Consider the following 18,124-nt stretch of genomic DNA (forward strand, 5'->3'; position numbering starts at 1 on the left):
ATAAAGACTTCAGGAAAGACAGAATGATCTTTAGAAAGAAGAACTTTCATATAAAGTGTGTCAATCATAAAACCAACAGTTATTAGTGAGGTAAAATGTTGAACTGCACATGGTTTTAGTAAATGTAGATTTTGAATATTTCAACAGCTTTATTTAAATAAAAACATTTTTATATGATTGATTTACTCTGGTGGAATCAGAGGTGTGTAAATTATGTACTAAGTGTTAAAGTTTTGGAAAGTACAGTTTAGTTAAGTGTTTGGATATTTCATATGAAAGGCTTATTTATATAGTGGTACAAGTCCATTACTGTGGTGTCACCACCAGACACCACACTTGCTAGGTGGTAGCCTTTAAATCGGCCGCAGTCCGGTAGTATACGTCAGACCCGTGTGTCGCCACCATCAGTGATTGCAGACCGAGTGCCGCCACACAGCAGGTCTAGAGAGACTTCCTAGCACTCGCCCCAGTTCTACAGCCAACTTTTCTAGTGATGGTTCACTGAATAAATACGGTCTCATTTGCTGAGACAATAGTTAGCATAGCCTTCAGGTACGTTATTTGCTACGACCTAGCAAGGTGCCATTATCAGTTTCTATTGATATTGTAAATCATGTACCGTCTATGGCAATGTTCGTCATTAATGGATTAAAGTTAAGTATTCCACCAGATATGCCCGTTTTTCTCAATTCTAATTCCCTTGTCATGTTCCAGACCTCTCGCCAGCCTGCGTGAGCTAAAACGCGTGCATTTCGGCCTCCTTTAGTAACCCTGTGTTGGCTCTCCTGCCAACCACAACAATTACCTACACTTTTCTGTCTGTAATGCTTCTGAAATTAATGAGAGAAACAAACAGAGAGAAAGGTTCATCTCTAGGAAGACGCCATTTGCTTGAATATTTCTGGTATCTCAACTGCAGATTATTTAGCGCTCATTTAACTTTAGGACTCTGTATCTCAATATGAACAAAAATGGACTTGTACCACTATTGAAATAAGCCCTTCATATATAGATGTGAAATGGTAAAAAGTATGAGACTTGCCGTAAATTAAATATGACATGCTGGATTTCAGACAGACACCATGAAAATCAGTTAACATACAAGCTTTTGGTCAAAGTCTTCCTCAGAGAAGAAGAACACACACATATTCAAAATCTAACAGCTATGTGCTCCAACATTTTGTGCACATGGCACAGGGAGCTTGTGTCAATCTTTCAAAGTGTTAACTTCATTAATCAAATGAAACTGTATGGTTCCAGAGATGTTTTCAAGTATCAACATCTATGATGGATGTACACATTGATGGATGAAAATTTGTACCAACACAGGGATTTCAGCCTGGGCCTCCTGTTTCTTTGTGTTAACTTCTTTGTCAGTCAGCCAGAAGATATCAACCATTTTGTGAACAGCGTGTAGTGTTCTTTGTGGTAATAATTCTGTAGTGTAGTTACTATGTGAGACTATTATTTTGTGTAATATAGTCAGTATCTAGCCATAAAATATATATTTCATGTGTGAAGAGCTTAAATTTGCATATTTGTCTATCACCAGAGAACTATACTGCATAATAATGTAGTATGTCTAACTGAAACACATGTTTAGACTGTAACTTGTGGCACAGCTGATTATCAGACTGGGAACCCTGATTATAAACAAGTGTAAAGAGACTGCAAATTAATTAAAGAAATTTGGTGTACATTATGGACACATGTTCATCACATCCTTCAACAGATGGAAGACAATCACCATCATGAGACTACCAAAGGCTTCATACATCATAAGCAACCCTAAAAAAAACAGTTAATTTTCTATCAGGGCCTTTCCCTTTATCGTATGATGCAGTTCGCTATGTTATCCTGGGTTTATCTCTTCAGTTTGTGTGCTGCACCATTTCCAACTATGTTTCCATTTTCACATGAAGTACCAAACTTCTCTTCCTATTGTCTGTGAGATGACCTGCCAGTTCTCTCACCAAAATAATTTCATGCTGTAATGAAAACACCAATTCCTACATTTCAGATTTTGTAGGTTTATTACTAGTGTTACATAAATCCAGTTTTAAGTACATTTCAGTGTACTCACAGATTACGATTGCCTATTAGTTAAAGAATTTGAAAGTGTTATGTTCAGCTAATGAAAACCCTACCTGCAGCTTTTGAAGTTAATTTCACATGCCTGTTTCTTATCTATTAAGTTTCTAGCTGAAATGACAAATATTTTTCACTGTAATAATGTGTTATATAGTTTGTTGGTGAATTTTTCTGGCTGTTCTTGGTTCCATTTCAATAATTATTGCACTATACCATATGAAATTACAATTAGAGTAAAGTCACTTAATAGGAAGACAGGATGATCAGATTTGTTTCTACAGTAATGTCATAGTTACTAAGTCAATGTGTAATGGTCACTCTTTGGGAAGAGCAGATATGTACTCAAACTTAATGGAAGTATTTATCACGTAGAACAGGTTTCTACTAATTATCTTAATCATACTTTGAGTTATTTATATACTGTTGGAAGAGGAAAGAAGTTTTTGTGTGTAGTGGGACCATATAAACAAATGAAAAACTTAGCGAGAAAGAAGTAATATTCACTCTTACCATAATCAAGTAACATTGAATGTGTACTCCTAATGATACTGAGCACATTTTCCGTGTAGTGTGGTTTTGATGAGATGAATACTCTTGCACTGTTTTCAAGATGTTGCAGTTAGGTGAGTGGTAACATTGAGTTGAAATATTGAGGATTTAATAATATACCATATGATATGATTATAGTGTTACGTTAGGTTTTGTGTGTATAATTCTAATGCTAATGATGATTATGTTTTTGTTGCGTTAGGGTACATTATGAGATATTATGTGAAATATTGCACTATTAGCAGGAGTATGATGAAGAGGTTAGGATTATGGATTGCCATGAAAATGTTGCACATTGTGTTCCTTGAATATTATGAAATTTTTCAAGTGGGGGAAATAATTTATGAGAATGTTTGATATCCATGTATCTGTTGATTTAGTGATGATGATGAGTAGGAACACTTGATTTAAAGTATTAAATTAGTAACAACTGCAGATTCACAGGATGATGAATTAATGGTGATTAAATAAGTAATAATGTTGATCAGATGTAATATTCCTGTTTATAATCTATTAATTTCTCAGCCAGTTTATGGAGCATCTCGGAGTATCTCCCATGATTGAAGCAATGGTTCTGAATAAAATGTCAGCACCAGCTGCATTTTTATTTTTATTTTATATTATGACCAGTATCAGCACCAAAGGTCATTGTGCGGTAGTATATATGAGGCATTTACTATCTGTCTTGAAAAATATAATTTGTTTGTGTATGTTGCCAATGTCTCTGGCTGGCCTCAGTAGCCACAGGCAGTACTCATGTGTGTGGGAGTTGTGTTTGCGTGAGCATTTGAAGCCACATAAGATAATGCATCCTGCTTATAAAAATGTACCACTCTTACAAATGGTGGAGGTATTCTTATGTGGGGAATATCTGCATAAAATGAAATGTGAATTCTGATACATCTGCCACTGTACAAGAACCTGCCATCAAACCATGTGCCTCTATTTATTTGGCCATGGATTCTGAAGGTAACTGCACATTCAGCAAAATGCATTCAAACATCCTTTCACTCATCCATTCACTCACACATCATCTTCATAAAGTCACATATTGAAGGAGAGTTATCATGGACTGGGAATGAGTCAAGTCAGAGTACATTAATAGGGAGAAACAGAAACTACAGGCAACTTTTGAAAAGTGTACAAACGACGAAGTAAATCTAGAGCTAATTTATTGACACTGATGATTCTGGGAGTTATTTCTAGATTAGTTTGTGTAAGAATATTAGGGGAAAAACAATTACTGTCAAACAAGCAAATGTGGTTCAAAGTCAGGAAGAATCATTGCTTGTGATTTGCCATAACAATCTGAGTAAAGCTCCACAGAAAAAATGTACTTTTGTAACACTCCACACCCCAAGTCATACAACCTTTAATGCTACCATTAGGTGGTACATGCCTGGCCAGTTTCAGAACATTTTTCCAAACAAGCAATCTACCATTTGTTATCACCTCCCATCTGTGTAGTTAAGTTAAGCTGGTGGCAGAGGTAAGGACATAGATGGCCAGGGTTGTGAGGTAGCCACTGAAATCTGTTTTTTTCTGCTCAGCTACATGTGTGCCACTGAGTGCTCTACTTTGTTCTCAGCCACAGTTTGGTAGTGGTCATTCATTCTGGTGGTTGGCTGGTTAGCTGTCATACTGACATCAAAAGCTGGTAATCATTATCACAGTAAAGATGGTATATGACATGGCTGCTTCACACGTGGCCCAGAAATTGTTAGGGTAGGATAAGCCCATGGTAGAACATGTTGTGTGAGGAGATAGGATAGGACTTACTTCTTGGTCTTCCACTAGGATATGATCCCTATGACAAGGGGTTGGGAGTGGGAGTGGCATAGGGATGGGATGTTGTGTAGGTTGGGTGGGAGACATAACATCATTTTAGGGGGGATGGAAAGGATGTGAGATAGGATGTCCCTCATTTCAGGGCCTGATGATGAACAATCAAAGCCCCCAGGAACGGTATGGTTTAGTTGTTTCAGTTCACACTGATACTGGGTGATGAGAGGGGAATTCCTTTGTAGCTGATTCTTGACTATTGGACTGAAGACTGGGTATGTGTGCGGATATGTCATGGGAAATGTGTTTGTGAACTAGGTTTTGAGGGTGGTGCCTGCAAGTGAAGGCCCTCATAAGGCCTTCAGCATACAGGGCAAGAGAGTTTTTGCCACTGTAGATACACCAAACAGGCATGGCAAGGTGGTACTGGAGAATGTTTTTGATGAAATTTCAGTTGTCAAAATACAAGTAATGCTGCTGGTTAGTGGACTTAAGATGAACAGAGATGTGTATGCAGATATCAGGTGGATGGAGGTCAACAACCATGTTGGACTGAGGAGGGCCAGGTGAGGTGTATGGGAGAGAAGATGGAATACTGTGAAGCTATGAGGATAAGATGTCTTGGCCCTGAGTCTGGATCATAAACATATCATCAATTAACCTGAAACAGACAAGGTGTGTGAGATTTTGGGAGGTGAGGAATGTTTCCTCTAGATGACCCATAAAAAGGTTGGCATAGAAGAGAGTCTTGCAGGTGCCTACAGTTGGGCCATGGATTCTTTTAATGTATCTTGTCTGCAAAGAAGAAGTTGGCATATAGTGGGTCAGGATATTGTTGATAAGTTGTGTGAGAAATGAGGTAGTGGTTTATGTAGTAAGTAGTAAGTAGGTGGGAGTGCAGGGTGTGGTTGGGATGAGAAAGGAGATAGATTTGGGGAAGGACACTTAGAAGATGCAACAAGTCCACTAAAGAGACAGCTTACACTACACTCGTTCGTCCTCTGTTAGAATATTGCTGCGCGGTGTGGGATCCTTACCAGGTGGGATTGACGGAGGACATCGAGAGGGTGCAAAGAAGGGCAGCTCGTTTTGTATTATCGCGTTATAGAGGAGAGAGTGTGGCAGATATGATACACGAGTTGGGATGGAAGTCATTACAGCATAGACGTTTTTCGTCACGGCAAGAGCTTTTTACGAAATTTCAGTCACCAACTTTCTCTTCCGAATGCGAAAATATTTTGTTGAGCCCAACCTACATAGGTAGGAATGATCATCAAAATAAAATAAGAGAAATCAGAGCTCGAACAGAAAGGTTTAGGTGTTCGTTTTTCCCGCTCGCTGTTCGGGAGTGGAATAGTAGAGAGATAGTATGATTGTGGTTCGATGAACCCTCTGCCAAGCACTTAAATGTGAATTGCAGAGTAGTCATGTAGATGTAGATGTAGATGAAGAACTTCTGGGATATGCCCATGGATTTCCATACTCATTGGAAGTTATGATGGACTTCTGGAACTAGATTGTTATGGCAGAGCTTGCAGGTGAAGGTGTCAGACAGTTGGCAGAAGTCTTCTGTCAGTTAGTCATTGTGGTTCATGATAACAATGGTGGTGCCTTTTCTGCAGTGAGGATAATTACATTATGATCTGCTTCGAGGTTGTGTATGGCTGACCTCTGATGAAAGGTTAGTGTTCTTAGGAAGAGAGATAGGGAAGGATGATGATGTCAAGTTGGAGATCAGGAATTCCTGTAAGGTGACAATGGGATGGTTAGTTGAGAGAGGGGAGGATATTAGTTGGATGGTAGTTTTAACTGGGACAGGTGAGGTTCAGTGTTGGGATTAGGTCAGCTGCAATTGGAGGGGTGGTTGGAAAAGAAGTATTTTCCTGTAGGAACTGGGGAAGCAGAGTAGGTCTTTGGTAAGTCACCAATGGTTAAACTTAAATGTGGGGCTGAAAGTGAGTTTTTTGGTGGAAAAATTACAACAGTATCTTGGGTTTGTCTCAGTTCTAGATTTTGTGGACTGTTGAGAGAAAGTTTTGGATTAAATAGCATGTAGAAAAGGTCAGTGTAGTAGGGTCTGCATGCCATGAGATGATAAGGGTTCACTGTAATGAAGGATGGGTGTTGATGTGGGACTGACTTTTAGCTACAGAAAGGGTATTTTTCTGAAACCATGAAGATAGATGGAGCACAGGTCCATTTGGATTCGGTGGTGATAGGTAAATGAGAAATGATGCTAAAAATGCATGAATGAAAATGTTAGGTGGTTGTAAAGAGAGATAAATAACAGAGTGTGAGTTGGGGACGTGAAAAGAATGGAAGAAATTATGTGGACAGCAGTAGGTTCTGTGTAATGTGAGGACATTTGATCACATAAGTTATCATCACACAGGGAAGAGAAGAAAAGAAGATGAAGAATTCGGATGGGCGCAATGAGCTAGGAATACATAACTCGTTTTGGTAGACAGGATTCAGGTATATGAACAATATGGCCCATCCAATGCAGTTCATGTTTGATGCTCATGGCTTCAAATCAAGAAGAGTTTCCTTTTTCCAGAACACTGGTGTTAGGGTGCTGATCTTGTTATTTCACCCTTGTGATCCTTCTTAGGCAGTGATGATGATACTTTTCCAGACACTGTATGTGCCTTCTGTAAGTAGTCCATTCTTTGCATCCATACATGAGGGATAATATAGCATTATATATAACGGATATGTACACCTGAACATTTGGATGCTGAAGTGAAACATCTGAAGCAGGCTTTTGAAAAAAGAACGGCTACTCAAGAAAAGAGATAAATAGAATTTTGCGTCCAAGGAACAGAAGACCAAAAGATAATAATGAACCACAATGACAGAAAAATACAGTAACAGATCGGATCGGTGAGATTTTACGAAAACAAGACATAAAACCGGTCTATAAACCAACAAAGAAAATAAGTCAAGTACTACGATCTGTGAAGGATAAACGCCCTCCCCTGTCGACATGTGGTGTGTATAAAAGTCCATGTACCTGTGGTAAAGTTTATATTAGTACTACCAAAAGAAGCGTAAATATGCAACTGAAAGAGCATAAAAATCTTTGTCGACTTGGAAAAATAGAAAAATCAGCTGTAGCGGAACATGCTCTTCAACCAGGCAACCACCAAGTGAAGTTTTCGGATACCGAAGTTTTATCTACAACGTTAAATTACTATCCACGGTTATATAGAGAAGCTATTGAAATTTATAAACATCACGATAATTTTAATAGGAGAGAGGAGGCTATGAAACTTAGCGATATATGGACAGTGGCTCTACAAAAATGCTAACAAGTTTTATCTTTGACAAGGTGGTAATCGATAGTCAACCTTAACTTTCCTATGGATTATCACTGCTCATCACGTGTCTCCTGAACCTCGCCCCCCTTTCTCACGATATATAAGTCGCTCTCAGACACCTGACCAGTCAGTTGGCAAGACTCAGCGGAGCAACGCCTCTGAGGAAGTCCAGCGCAGTCTTGGACGAAACGTAAGGAACAGAGAAGTTCTTGGACCACGACCTCACATCCCGAAAAGTATATCAACTGCCATGTCACCCAGTCGTGAAAGCCTTCATTCTACAATACAGCAGTAGATTGGTATACATAGAGCTTGGTCTCAATGCTGATGTTATGGTTATCAAAGACCCTTACACAAAGATGTCCAAAAGTGGAAAAGGCACATTTGAGGCAGTGTTGTATTTCAGCACCAGTATTTGCATTTACTGAAAGATGGCTGCCAAGCTGTGGTAAGTGTTCTATGTTCTGTAGGAGTTCTCCTCAGATGGTGATTCTTGGAGTTGTGGCAATAGAGTTGGGTGCAGGTTGATGAAGGATCTGCAGCTTCTGGTATTAAGACCTAGTCTAATACTCATATATGTTTCATAAAATGTATTTAGGATTGCTCGTAGATCTTCTTCTAAGGTGTCACAAATAACATTATCATTTGCCTATTGAGGTTCAATGATGGTTGTAACGGATATTTTAGTCTTGACCTGTAGGCCACTGCGATTGAACAAACTACCATCTGTATTCTGAAACTTCCGCTGACGAATAGGAGTGCTACGTTTAATCTTCGTAACAAGCAGCAAACACTGCAGTTACTTGACATTTGTGATCAAATATTGAATGAAACAATTAAGGATGACACCTTATACCCAGGATAGCTTGATTCCAGCAAGGTGATTTGTGTGTCTAGTTGTTCTCAAGGGACAGGGTGTGTGTGTGTGTGGGGGGGGGGGGGGGGGAGGCTCGTTTCCCCCTCTCTATCTGGAGTCAAGGGTACTGAGTTTTTTATTCACTGCAGAATTCTCTTATCTGTACACTTCATTCTCTGGGAAGTAAAAACTTTTTATCACCAACAAAATTTCTTTCTTGGAACAGGACAACGTGACACGCCTCCAAACTGACCCACTCATAAAAAAAGGCCAACTGGGAGTTTCGCTCCCCCATCCCACAAATAATGTGTTCTACGAACGCCAATGTCTGTAAGGAGAATTAACCTCAGTTTCTCAAGAAAATCGACAGGAGCGACAGGTTACATGGGAACCTGGAAGCATGTGAGGATCAAAAGGCTGCGGAGGAAGGCAGAAAATTAAATGAGAATTAACGCCCAAAAAATAAATGTGAATACTTTCGTAAATTACTCGAGTAAAAATGAAATATTATTTTCAATTAAATTAATTTCTAAAATTATGGACACTGATATGGTTATTGTAATAGAGACGCATAAATTACTGAAGTAAGTACTGCAGTATTGAAACGTTGTTTACGAACATCAGAACTGAAGGACAAAGTGAGAAGACAAAAAAAGGAAAGGTGATAGCAAAAGAATCCTACCTCTAACAGACACCAGGGAATACAAAGCCAGAAGCTTTTTTTAAATTTTTTTATTAGCTCCTATAGACAAGTCTGAAGTGGTTCTGAGAACGCCAAGCCTACACGCAATCACTACCTTTTGAAGATCAAAATTAGGCTGTTTCCAAGAAGTACCAAGAAGGTTTCCCTCAGAGAGAAATATGAACGCGACCGAGAAAAAGTAAAGACCAACCAAGAGTTCAGCCACAAGTTGGGATTTTTTAAATCCGGAGAACAGAGGACAACTACGAGAGACTGTATACTCAGAGCTGCTAAGGCGGTGCCCAGTCACGAAATCAAGGAAGCATGCAGTAGTACTGCTAAGACAGGTGGCTTGGCAGAAATGGAATTACAAGAACAATGAAGCTAACAAGAGCCAACTTCCGAAATGCAAGAAAATCTGCATAAAAAAATCATCCGCTGGGCGGAGAGTGCGTTTCGTAACAATCAGTTGGTACAGACTGAGCAGAACATCCAAAAAAATAACACACGTAACTTCTACGAAACCTTCAAACACAATTGTGAACAAATACAAGTCTCCAAGCCTTCAGTTCAAAGACTCCAAGGGGAAATTAGTCCACAGTGACGAGGATAATTTCCGGATTCTAGGAAGCTATTTTGGATTTCTCGTCAACTGCGAAGGTCCACATCCGTTTATTAACACAATCCTAACAACCACCCAGATTCCTCTCCAGCTACGAAAGAGGAAATCAGGAAGACCATCCTAGCACTGAAGAACAACAATTGCTGAACTGCAGAAGCAAGCAGTGGATAAGGCAATCGATAAACGTATTGAAATGATTCAAGAGATTAGCGAAAGCGATAAAGTTCAAATGGCTCTAAGCATTAAGGGACTTAACATCTGAGGTCATCAGTCCCCTAGACCTGCAACTAGTTAAACCTAACTAACCTAAGAACATCACACACACCGATGCCCGAGGCAGGATTCTAACCTGCGACCGTATCAGCAGCGCGGTTCCAGAGTGAAGCGCCTAGAACCGCTTGGCCACAGCGTCCAGCGAGGAAAAAGTTCTTGGGTGGACGTGTGCTGTAATTCATCCACTACACAAGAGAAGGGACAGAACAGATATGAACAACTATCGTGATATCTCTCTCTTGCGAACAACTTACAAGATCCTCCAAAAAACTCACAGAATATAGTGGAACAATAAATCCATTCAGAACTAGGGGCGTACCAGGGTGGGTCCTGAAAGGGACGATCATATACTCAACGAATTTTGAATCTGAAGTCCTTTCGTTCATATCTGAAACTTAGGGAATTGGCAAGGGTTCCTTAGATAGCTGTTAAAAGTGTATGCATCGTCTGCAAGCGTGACAAACCTTATGTCTTCAGTAAAGTGGTCAAGCGTTTCACTAGTCATATGGTGGTAGCCTTTGAATTTATCTACGTGGTTTCTTAAGGTTTGGCAAGTTTCTAAAAACCTCCCCGCAGATCGACCTCATTAAACTGGTGCACCCACGCCTTTTTTGTAAGTCTGTAAATAAGGTGAAGGTTCTTCTGCGTCTTCTACGTCTGCGCTCACCAGCCACATTGATTGAACTCTCGTACAGAGTTAAATCAGCATGGAATTATGTTTCTGTCATCCAAGCACAGTTTGGCTCGTGGTTGGGCTTCCAATGGTGGCAGCCTTGTGCATAGAATTTTACACCCTGTAAAATACAGTTATATCACACATACTTAATCAAGTATTCTTCTTACTGCTGTATCTGCACAGTAAGTATACTTTTGTTATTTGTTATCCTTCTTGGTGTTGAACTTTAATTATCAACATGCAGTTTTATTAGAGATGTTAGATATTTTTCTTTGTTGTTTGGCTGCTGAGATTTTTTCAGAGGTCCCTTCCACTTTCTCGTGAGGAAAACTGGTATGTGGGCATTCGTGCTAACCAGATTGATGTAAGATTGATCTCAGAATGAGCCCTCACACATGACAGCTTATCCAGACTGCTTCGTGAGCAATCTTTTTTGTAGACAATCTGCAGTTCCCCACATTTAGAGATGATTGGCGCGCTGGTTCATTAGTACTTGGATTTTGGAGGAAATCAGCTATGACCTTACTGACGGGATCGTTCCATTATACCTCTGATTCGATTTAACCCCAGATTACTATACTCTAGTAAAATTTACGATTGCAGTTGGTACCAATTCGCGATTCCCGCCTATCAGATATCATCAGTATAAAGTGTAAAACAGGACATTTTGTCCTTATGTTGTATGGAACATGCCATTGAAAACCTTTAACTGTAATTAAATAGTTCATAAACTGTAAATTATACGTTCTTTGATTAAAATATGTAGTAGTAAAATTTACGATGGTTTAGTAACAATGTAACGTTTTCCCTCTATTAGTGTTCTGTAAATAACAAAAATTAAGTCGGGATGCCCAAAAGGGGATTAGAGTTCTACTGTATGAGTGCGTTGCTTTTTCCTCCGTAGAAGAACAAATGACAAATAGAAGTCCCAGTGAAAATAATGAATACGAAGAAAATGAACATGACATGTGCGAGTGTGACCCGTTCTCTAAACTTAATTATGTGTAAGTTAGTTCATCTACCGGTTTTGGTGAGTGAGTTTGCGAGCACAAAAATATGTGACATAAATGGCAGTATCTGTCGTTCACAACGATTTAGAAGCTTCAGTTTTTTACACTGACAGTGCACCTTAGACCAATGTCTGACATAGATTTCAGCTCTTTCCTGAGAAAATGGATCCTTACTAGACGGATAACAAAATGATCTCATAAGAAATCTGTTTTTCCCGACTGATATACAGAATCCTAAAAAAGATTAAAAAATAAAAAATAAAAAACCACACCAAGTCTTTTGTATTTTGATTGCAAAGATGTACCGGTCAGATCGTGAAGCATTTACTACCGGTAGACGGTCGAAGCATAGAGCTATGTGGTTACAAGTACGTAGAAAGTTCTGAACAATTTGAAAGGAGCGAAATGCTGTACTTTAAATACTTGGCGATCCTGCAGACGGGTTTACTTAATTCCAAGGCCTACTATAAACCACGATCTAATCAATTTTCCCAATCATCCTTCATTCCCTTTGTGTCCTTTTTCTTTTATGTAAGCTTTCTACGGCGGTCAACGAAGATATTACCACTAGCGGAAAGAATGCAAGAGTTGAATGAAGAAGCTGCTCGGTTTGGAAGCAGCGTGGAAGCACCGTTAATCTCCTTACATAGTAGCTTGAAAGTTCACACAGTGAACGTTTTATTAAAATGAGACTGAATGAAATTTCCTATGGTCTGCTTTAGCTGTATTTGTTCAGGTCACTTATAAATCCACACAATCGGTTTCGCAACTTTTAAGGTGCATCTTCTAGTGCAAACATAAATGCTATGTCATAGGTTAGATTGGTGTGGTTAGGTAAAGTTTTTACCACTCCTCAGTTGATAAAAAACCATCGTCAGTTGATAAAACACCATCGTCAATGTTGGATATCTTGTCAGTGTTAAGACGCGAACTGCACTTTCCGATTAAAACATGATACCATCGACCTATGTGAAAGGAGAAAAATGCCTCAACATAGTAGCTGACAACATAAGCCACGGGCATCCCGTGTGTTGTCGTAGCGTGTGCTGTGGCTGCCGTCCTGATTCAAGATTACCTGTTACAAATTTTATCATAAAAACTTTCGAATTCAAGCTTGATAACCATCGTCATACTGTAAAACCGTGTAACACAATAAAGTTTTTATCTTCACTAATATGAAGTAACTGCTCTCTCACTACATTAAAATTCTGAAGAGTTGACAAATACGCTACTGTAGCGGAAATTGAGGTTAGGCACATTTTGACGCGATTAGCAGAAGAGGTGCAACCTTAAATAGTAGTAGCTAACCGGTTGCTGAGAATTCACTGTTCTCATAATAACTAGTTATAACTACTGGCGGGTATTTTAAAAACCTCCAACCCTGTGCAACATTGTTTACAAAAGTGAGCACTGACCATGTCATGCTCGTCCCATCAGGGAAAAACCGATTTATTTATTTAAATACTTTTCTTTCTTTACCCTTAAAAATACAAAGGACGGTTCGACTTATGATCAACTGCAGACTAAGGATCTTTCTAGCCTAATACCAGGATAATTGTTAGAGAGGTGCAGGAAGACCCGGTCCGGATTGTATAGAGTCCATAAATTTTTACCCTGGTTTCAAAATAAATATTATTTATATTTATGATAGTAACGTTTGTTTTTGGTTAAAGGTCTACTAGAGAACTTATGAAGCTTCTGTACAGCTATAATTAAATAATTAGTCTCTTTCAAATGTTAGTAAGACCACGGCGAAGTTAAACAACGATGTTGGTGTGTTCACATCGACATTCTATAGACTCAAAAGGTTCTTCTTGTTTTGATATACTTCACTAATCCATTCAGTATCACAATTATGCTTTGAAACAGCTATTGCCGAATGTTCAGTAGCATTCGATGAAGAGGAGTCGAAGTTGGATGCATCAGAAATACGTTCGTTCTCAGTAATTTTGTCATAATTACTATATTCGTCATCACTTACGTCAAAGTCTTCGTTAAAATCTCGTATAGTAGGCTTTTCACCTGTGTTTGTAGTCTCCAGGAGTCAGATTCAATGGTTAGATCATTCTTCCCTTTGCCATATTTAATTTCATTTAATTTCTCTACGAGCAGAAAGGTATTTGGATAAAGATTCAGCGAGAGTTTCAACCTCTTCAGTCTTTTCTTTTCTTAGCTATCTTTTCTGAGAACCAGGTGTGTAAATTATTTTCTCTAAAAAATGTTTGCTAGATTATTCCTGTGACAGACCATGGCCTACTCGTCCATTAATAATTGTTTTTTCTCTCTCCTTGTAGCCTGTAGGCTCGTAATATAAAGTAGATAACTACGATGAAGATCATAAAAGCTCATGGGGGCAAGATAATTGGATTTACAAGGTAGTGAATTATTGATCAACGGGACTTGTGTGTTACGGCGGGTCGTATATTTCATTTACGAGCAACAATAACGGAAGTTAATATATTGAATTTAACACAGCCACAGCTATATAAACCGGACGGAAAAAATGCTACTCCTCCTACGAATTATGAAGAAATCAGTTCTTAAGAATCTGACTGCAAGTTTAAAAATACTGTCTAACAACTCCTAAAAAGTGCTCTGCAATCCTCCTTTAGGCAACGGAACACTTTATCTCCTCTTGCTGCTGCAACTGCGTGATCAGCAACGTGCTAAAATATTTCAAAAGCAATACTGCGATCCTTGCAGAATGCAATGCATGAACCAATTGCAACAACTACTGCCATATTTTTTTTATTTGATAGAGAAATTGAATGATCAAGAGGGGTTAGGTCAACTAGCCTTAAACGGTGCAAAAAAATGAAAGAAGCTAATTAAGGAATTAATTTATTATATTCTCAAAATAGATTTTTAAACACTGACAAACTTTACACAGCCTTTAATTATTACTCAACGACTATACTCAGTAAACACATTTCTGGCCACAAAATGGTATGAGTATTACTCTGAATGTATGCATTCACAAGTATGACAAAATTTCTCCAGTGCACAAGCAACCAACAACTACGTGCAGCAAAAAGGCAAACTATCAAAAATCCTCAATTAATATCAAAGTCTCCTCTGGCGCTACTAGCACGATCGTGGCAGACTGCGACCTCTCGCAGCTTCTCTCCACGGCATGCGGCGACCGACCGCTCCCGACAACTACTCCTTCGCTACTACTCGCGAAAATACTATCTCAGAGTTTGTGTATTCACACATCAAACGTCCAACTTTCATAACGCCTACCATAACGTTTTGGGATGAATCTTGCCTAACATGTTGCCGAGGAGCAAACGAAAATTCATACATAACAAAATTGAGAAAAATAGAGTCAGATCTTTTCTAAAAGTGATAGAATACACAAACATAAGTTATAACTTAATAGGAAATTGATAAGCTGTACAGTGTAGTCAAGAAAGAAATAATATACAAGTATCATTTGTGCATGTAAGCACTCGTCTCCAACTGACGTTGATAGTACTTAATTGGACAGGATAACAATGTGTTATTTATAGTTCATCAAGAGTGTAAAAAATTGTCTTTCAGTTGTGTGGATACAAATATGACATAGATCTGCAAACAGTACAAGGGAAGAGAAAATATAGGGTATAGAAGTGTCATTGTGCTAGTGAGCACTCAAATCTGCCTGACATTCGTAGTAGTTCATTTGTCAAGACAACAAAATGTTATTTACAGTTCTTTAATAGAGTAAAAATCATCTGGAAACAGAAAACCAGGTAAAGGAACACATATTTTAGGTGCACTCACACTACGTCCTCTGACAACCACACCAAAATGTTAATATATTCATTCGACGACACACAGGTTTGAGGTGTAAACATACTCAGGGACTCATTACACATAATACGTCCACTGACAACCACACCAAAATGTTAATATTTTCATTTGACGACACACAAGTCTGAGATGTAAGCAAACTTGGCAACTCATTACACACATTATGTCCACTGACAACCACACCAAAATGTTTTAGTATGTCACTCATTTTCATATTCAGATAAAGCTACGGTGCAAAATCAGTAATAATAGTATAAATCACAAGTACATCTTGTTGAGTATCAAAGAATTCATGAAGATCATAAAAGCATTGACGTCGTATCCCTTTGAGAAAACAGGTTCTCATAACTGACGTAGAAGATTAAAATTCTCGTATATAACACAGTAACAGGAACAAATCATAGTGAATTAGTGAATAATAGTAAGTTATATCCATCTGAATATAAAAGTCAACACTATTCTGAATAAGTACATGAGCTCAGTGCTCAGTAAACGACTCAATATATGTATGGGCACAGACAATTGCATAAGTGTGGCAAGTTCCTAGAAGTACACTTGTAAAGATAAAGTTTAGGCCAATCACAAACTGGCAAACTTGTTCTATATAATTTATTTTTCTGATTTTCAGTACACAGCGTACCACATAGTATATGTTTTGATCCAAAACATACAAAATGTGTGACTTATCACATCACTGAATGACCTATAGTTTGTTCAAAGACATTAATGATGACATGCCTAAAAATGTTGCAATCAATCATAGATCCCAGAGTTGATATATACATGGAAGTTACATGTCATTTAAGTTTTCACATGATAGAAAATTAGCCTTACTCAAAGTTACATTTACATATAGAGTAAAAATTACAGGTCAGTAATCAAAATATGGAGTTCATGTAATCCAATTTCTGTGGGAATTATTTAAGAAAGAATTTATGTGAGTATACATGCAATTCCCTCTCACACAGTATAAGTGACTTGAGCACCGGTTAGTGTAAGTTAGTAATGAATGTTATTTCTTATGACTTTTTATTCAGTTTAGTTCTCATAATTTATTATATATTCAGTCACTGAGTAATGAACGTGTAACACAGTGTATGTCAGAGATGTTGGGTCAAATACTGCTCTGTGTATGCATCTACGCTCGTCTCCAGCGTTGATCGCTGGCACCACTGTTGATAGCGAATGTGTACAGAATTTAAGCCTTAGTGAATCTCAAATTTATTTGAAGTATATATGGATTTAGTACAATAACACAGTTCGCTGGGACGCGCCCTTACTAGTACCCTAATAATAATCCATGTGAGAGCTAATAGTAGAAAGTAAGCCGTCTGTAGGTCATGCAGCTCCTACTAATTCCGCTGTGCGGACAAGTATTGAGCGTGGAGGAATATCAATCGAGCACCGCCCTTGGCAGTTATCGATTTTGTTGTTAAAGCTGTTCATGGTGGTGATGATGGTCGTTTTCATTAGTGAAGTTATAACTGTTACTAATGATGCCGATGTAAATAACAGAAAACGTCAAATTTTATTGACTTTATTACAAAGATATGTCTTCTTCTGTTACTTCGCCAGTCATTTCCACGTCCCCAAGATCAAACTTCTTTTCTCGAGCCGACGCGGAACTTGACTTAATATCTACCTATGAAAGTGAATACAAGTGATTGTTAAAATGTGGATACTGGTTTAAATTACGGTACATTACAATAGTACATAGGGTGCCGTGTAAAACTGTAGAACAAGAGCAAAAAAAATTAGTTTGTTATGCCTAACACCTGCGCACTGAGCTGGGATGGAGGACACACTTCCCGAAAACAATGGAAACCCCTACATCCTCTTTCCACAACACAAAGCAATTGGTGACCACTTACTTTTCAAGTTATGTACACAGTTACTAGTACCTTTCTTTTCGACTACTGTGTTATGCAATATATTTAAGTACTCCGACACTTAACAGTAATCCCCCCACGGCTATAACTGGTGTAATAACATTATTTCGTCTTTGTTTCTGTATTTTAAAACATTGATATCATCGCCTCTTTGCCAACCATCAATGTTATGACGTCACATTCACACACACTGCTATGTTGAAGTACTATAGCTCGTAATATTTAAAACCGTTTTGTTTAAGGAAGGAGTCTTATGAAATGGTTCAAATTGCTCTAAGCACTATGGCACAGTCCCTTACACTTAGAACTACTTACGCCTAACTAACCTAAGGATATCACAACATCCACGCCCGGGCAGCATTCGAACCTGCGACCATAGCATCAGTGCGGTTCCGGACTGAACCGAGTAGAACCGCTCCTTCACAGTGGCCGGCGAAGAAGTCTTATAGTGGTTCGATAGGTATATTCAAGATACTGCTCACATTATGCTTGCACCTTTTCCGCTAGAGTACTACAGTGCTGTTTGGGATGTTTACCAGGGAGTATTGACAGAGGACGTCGAAGAAGTTTAAAGAAGGG

Source organism: Schistocerca gregaria, chromosome 1 (assembly GCF_023897955.1).
Source record: "Schistocerca gregaria isolate iqSchGreg1 chromosome 1, iqSchGreg1.2, whole genome shotgun sequence".
Classification (NCBI taxonomy): Eukaryota; Metazoa; Arthropoda; class Insecta; order Orthoptera; family Acrididae; genus Schistocerca; species Schistocerca gregaria.